We start from the raw sequence: 5,798 nt of genomic DNA, 5'->3' as shown, positions 1-5,798 counted from the left end.
GGGCAGGGGGTACTCATCCTTCGGGCATGCTTTATTCAGGTCGGTGTAGTTGACGCACATCCTCCACTTTCCATTAGGCTTAGGTACCATGACCACGTTAGCGAGCCAGGTGGGGAACTTCTCTTTTCGGATGAACCCCGATTGGCTCAGTTTCTCTACCTCTTCTTTGATGGCTGCCTGTCGGTTGAGGGCAAAGTTACACCTCTTCTGTTGGACAGGCTTCCTGGTCGGATCGATGTACAATCGATGCTCTGCTATGGAGCGTGGTATGCCTGGCATGTCAGAGGTTGACCATGCGAAGACATCCATGTTGGCTTGGAGGAGGTGCCCAAGGTCGTTCTTCTGCTCGTTGCTCAATAGTGAGCCTATCTGCACAACCTTGGAGGGGTCATCCTTGCTGAGTGGCCATGGGACGAGGTCCTCCACCGGTCTACCTCTCCTCTCTGTCAGTTCATCTCTCTGGTCGCTGACCAGGTTCTCTAAGTAGAGTGCCATTCCTCAGGTGTTGCCATTATTCTTCTCTATGAAGGTCGCATAGCACTCCCTTGCTTTCTTCTGATCTCCTCGGACCTCACCTACCCCATTATCGGTGGGAAACTTCATCTTTAGGTGGAGTGGTGATATGACTCCTCTGAGGGCTATCAGGGATGGTCGCCTTAGGAGGCCGTTGAATGCCACCACGGACTTGACAACCATGAAGTTCACCATGATCGTCACTTGTTGAGGGTGTACTCCGAAGGTGACTGGTAACTCTATGGTGCCTCTGATGGAGGCAGTCCCACCCGAGAATCCATGGAGGTAGGTAGGTTCTGGCTTGAGCTGATCGTCCCTGAACCCGAACTGTCGGTCGGCGTCCAAGGAGAGCACGTCTATAGATGCCCCTGTGTCTATCAATACCCTGTGTACAGGTCGATTGGCTACCTCCACCTGTACCACCAGGGCATCCTCATGTGGGAAGCTTAGTCCTTCTAGGTCTTCATCCGAGAAGGAGATCACCGTCTCGGTCTTGACTATCTTGCTTGGCTTCTCTGTAACTCCCACAAATCGGGCATGGGCTTTGGCCTTCCTGGTGGACTCTTACCGCAGCCCTCCTAGTATGGTGAGGATGGGGGCTCCCTTGGTGCCACTAGGCTCTGCTGCATCTCCCCGCTCTTCTGGGCGGTCCTGATCTGTTCTCCTTTCTTCTCTTCTGGGTCCTTCTCTATCTTGGCCACGACCCCTATCACCCTGACCCAAACGGCCATCACGTCTTCCTCTAATGTACTTTTTCAAACTCCTTGCTTTCACAAGGCCTTCTATCTCCCTCTTGAGTTGGTAGCAGTCCTCTGTATCATGCCCATTCTCCTTATGGAAGAGACAGTACTTGTTAGAGTTACGCTTCTCTGGTCCGGCTAACATGGGTCGTGGCCAACGGAGTAGGTTACAGTCTTGGATCTGCATGAGTATCTGGGACTCGGTGGTGTTCAGTGGTATGAACTCAGGGCTGCCTGCTCTTTCACTCTTCTCTGGTCGACGGTCTGTCCGCCTAGATGGGCGGTCATCCTTCTCTTGGTGGCCCTCAGTCCTGGACCTCTTACTTTCTTTACGGTCATCTGGTGCTGACCTCTTGCTATCTTGCAGCTTGGCCTCGATCACTTTCTTCCTGGCCTACAGCACCTCGACCATGTTAGAAAATTTGTTACACCGCTCCAGGAGCTCCTTCATGGTTCTGGTCTCGTGACGTGCCAGGTCCTTGATTAGGTCCAGGTCCCTGATTCCCCCTGCCAAGGTAGCATGCTGGGTCTGGTCGTCCAAGTCTCGAACTTCCAAGGACTCTTTGGTGAACCTGCTGACAAATTCCCTGAGAGATTCTCCAGGGTTCTGTACCACGTTCAGTAGATTGACGGTGGTCTTCTTTTGTTTGACGCTGCTCTAGAAGCGGGTGACAAATTGTTCACACAACTTCGCGAACGAACCTATGGACCTCAGTCGTAGCCTGGAGAACCATGAGGTAGCTGCACCCTTGAGGGATGCAGGGAATGCTAGACAGGAGATGACGTCCGATCCCCCGTTTAGGGTCATCCTCCCATTGAAGTAGTTGATATGGTCGTTAGGGTCAGTGGTATCCTTGTAGAGCTCAAAGGTAGGCAACCTGAACCTGGAGGGGAGTGTGGCGGATATGATCTCCGTGGAGAACGGATGCTGACCTGGTATGGAATGTGTCTCGCCCTTAGTCTGCTTCTTCAACCCTTCCAGCTTCTCGTCCAGGTCGAGCAGTCTTTGATCTAGCTCCTTATCTCATGTCTGTCCTTCATGCCTGGCAGGATGTTCACTGCGACCTTGTTCTTGTCCTCTCCTTGAAGTTCCCTCCCGCCTTAAGTACTGACGGGATGGTGAGTGGTCGCGCCATAACGAACCTTATAGGTCCGGCTACGTGGCGGTATAGAACTTCCTCCCAGTCAACCTTCAAACATAGACCTCCGGATGGATCTCTCAGGGCTTGGTACCCTTGTCCGGGGTGTTGGTGTCCTCCCACGCTCTGACCTTACTAGGAGGTCTGCCGTTCTTCTGGGATGTTGGGATGGATCCCCCTACTGGTGTACAAGACTTGCTCGTCCTACAACTCTCCCCGATCTGTCACCCCTGGGAGAAGACCTCCTAGGGTTTGATTATTGTCGTGGTACAGGCTCTGCTCTTAGTGATGACGATGTTCTGCGGTGGTGGGACGTCGCCCGCTGCCTCAGGTAGTCTCGAAAGAGTCGCTGTTCATCGAGGATCTATCTCTGCAGGTCGTTAATCTGACCCATGGTGGCTGGTGCGTTGTGGTAAGGTGCCACCTCTACCACAATGTCAATTACATCATCATTGTTGGGCTCGTCGACTGCAACTTGGTCATCATGTGAGATCTCATCCTCCAGGGGAACATGGTCTTGGTCATTGGCTCTGCGTCGAGAGCACTCTGGAGGGGGTGATCCGTTCCTTGCTACGTGGTTTGTGGAGGCAGCGGTCTTCCTTCGTGGTGGCATTGTTTGAGTATGGAAGTGAGCTAGTAGGTATGATGGCTAGCGTCGGTTCCCACAGACAGCGCCAATCTGTTGCGTTAAGAAATCGTCGAGCGGTCCTGCGAGTGTCGTCACCTGTAAAAGGACCTGGGTGTCGCCAGAGAGAACCGGTGTGGTTCCGGCCTAGGGCTCTCCAATGCCAAAGTGAGATCTCCTGAGCAAACAGATGAATAGATATTATTCAAGATGGGTTGAGGGTGTGAGATACCTCCTCTTTTATAGCGGTGCATGGCGGAGTGGAGAATCCCTAGTTGATGTGGAGTCTTCTTCGTAGATGGAAGAGTGAACCATAGAGTGGATAGAGTCCCTGAGTAGCAGAGCTCCTCGTTGGTTGGTTGTCTTCCCGTGAGACTTAGTGTCCCAGTAGGGTTGTCCTTCTTGACGGATAGATCCTTCTACGTGGTAGATAGGGTCCCTGGTGCTTAAGTCCATCTAGGTTACGCAAGTGGTAGGTGAGGGCCCGGAGCCTTCGTGGTGGTGTGTATCTTGTTGGCGACGTGGTGGTCACATAGTCCAGTTCGTACTTGTATCCTGTCAAGGTTCCAACTCTTCAGTGGATAAGGCCTGAGGGGGAAGGATGTACAAGTCAACATTGGCCCAAGGGGGATGACGCCCAAGTGTGGGTGACGCCCTAGTGGGTGGTGCCCAAGTGTGGGTGACGCCCTAGTGGGTGGCACCCAAGTGTGGGTGACTCCCTTGTGGGTGGTGCCCAAGTGTGGGTGACCCCCCAATGGATCTCATGCTGTCGGTGTCTGGGTGATCTCCCGCTGTTCCAGGACACGTGGTATCTTCTGATAGGTTGGGATGATTTGTGGTTCATCAATGTCAATTCAGGACGTGTGATACCATGTTGTCTCCACCAAGAAACTTAAATTTTTGACACAAGTATTATATATAAGTAATTTTGATTGTAGTGAACTAGGTATGAAATATGAAAGGGAGTGATGAACCCAAATTCACTCCAACCAATCAGAGGTCGCCACGTGTCCTGGTCTAAGGAAGGGAGCCAAAACAGGGCCAATGAAGGACCAACCGCAGGCACCGACCACCAACACCCATGGGCGCGAACCCCATCGGGCACGGCCACCCTTGGGCGCCAACCCCCTTGGGGCGTGGATCTCCTTGGGCGCCAACCCCCTTGGACGAAGACCCTGGGACACGGATTCCCCAAACATGTCATCATCGGGCATAGTCTCCCTCGAACACGGCAGTCGCCACCGCCATCAACAAGACACGGATCGCATCACCAAGGACTCTAGGCCACCGCCTATCGAGTCACGTAGTCTGAACGGACTCATATACTAGGAACCTCATCTACCACGTAGATGAGGTCTAAACACTAAGGATGCTAAGTCTATCATGACACTACGTCTCTCAGGAAAATGACTACCAGGTCTACCGTGACACCACGTCTCATGGGAAGACAACCTATCAAGGATAAGTCCTGCTACTCAGGGACTCTATCACCTACGGCAAACACTCTACATCAACTGGGACTGTCCACGCTGCCATGCTCTACTATAAAAGGCAAGGTACACAACCCCATCAAGGGACATCTTAACTCATCTTGAATACAACCATTCATATGTTTGCTCAGAGAAATCTAACTTAGGCATTGGAGAGTCCTAGGCCGGAACCACACCGGTTCTCCTTTGTCACCCAGGGTCTTTTGCAGGTTACGACACTCGAAGGACCGCTGAACGATTTCTTGACGCAACAGATTGGCACCGTCTGTGGGAACAATGATAGCTATTACCTCTACTAGCCAATTTTCATCTCTGTTCAACCATGGCACCGCGAGGCCAGAAGACCGCTCCCTCCACCAACAATGCCCCGAGGGAGGGGAATAGATCACCTCCTCCAGAGAGCTCACATCGCAGAGCCACGGACCATGTCTCTCAGGAGAAGGAGATCCCAGAGAATCAGCAGGTTGGGGGAGTCAACCTCAACCCTGAAGCAGCCATTGAAGCCCTCGTGGAGCTAGTACCTGATCCCAATGCACCAGCCACTGTAGGTCAGGTCAATGACTTGCAGCGACAGATCCTCCACGACCAACAACTCTTCCGTGACTATCTGAGGTAGCGTGCAACATCACACCGTTGTAGGATGGACCCTTGACAGGAGCAGAGCCCCAGGAGGACACCTCCCAGGGGTGACAGGTCAGAGAGGCACACTAGGTAACGGGTGGAGCCTTCCCAACCTAGGGGAAGAATGGTGGACCTACTAGCACGGTCGGACCGGGGGAGAACACCATCACACCGATCCGTGGTACCAAACCCTGAAGGGTCCATTCGGAGGTCAGTGTTTGATGGTCAACTAGGAGGAAGTCATGCACCAGAGCGAAGCCGGACTTACCACGAAGAGAGCCCCTCGTGTTCAAGATAAGATTCATCACGGCATGACCCTTGACCATCTTGCCAACTGTCGAGACGGGAGGGGACTTCCAGGAGAGGACGTGAACGAGCTCTCAGCAAACGACCAGTAAGGCGTGGGGAACAAGCACGGGATGAAGAGTTAGACAAGAGACTTCGAGAGTTGGATGAGAAACTGGAAGGGTTGAAGAAGCAAACCAAGGGTGAGACATACTCAATCCCTGGGCTACAGGTTCAGGTTACCTACCTTTAAACTCTACAGTGGTACCACTAACCCTAATGACCACATCAACTATTTCAATGGCATGATGACACTATATGGTGGATCGGACGTGGTATCCTGTCGAGCATTCCCTGCATCCCTCAAGGGTGGGGCGACCTCATG

This window comes from Telopea speciosissima, chromosome 4, assembly GCF_018873765.1.
Source record: "Telopea speciosissima isolate NSW1024214 ecotype Mountain lineage chromosome 4, Tspe_v1, whole genome shotgun sequence".
NCBI lineage: Eukaryota > Viridiplantae > Streptophyta > Magnoliopsida > Proteales > Proteaceae > Telopea > Telopea speciosissima.
Note: the sequence above shows the minus strand (reverse complement) of the source record.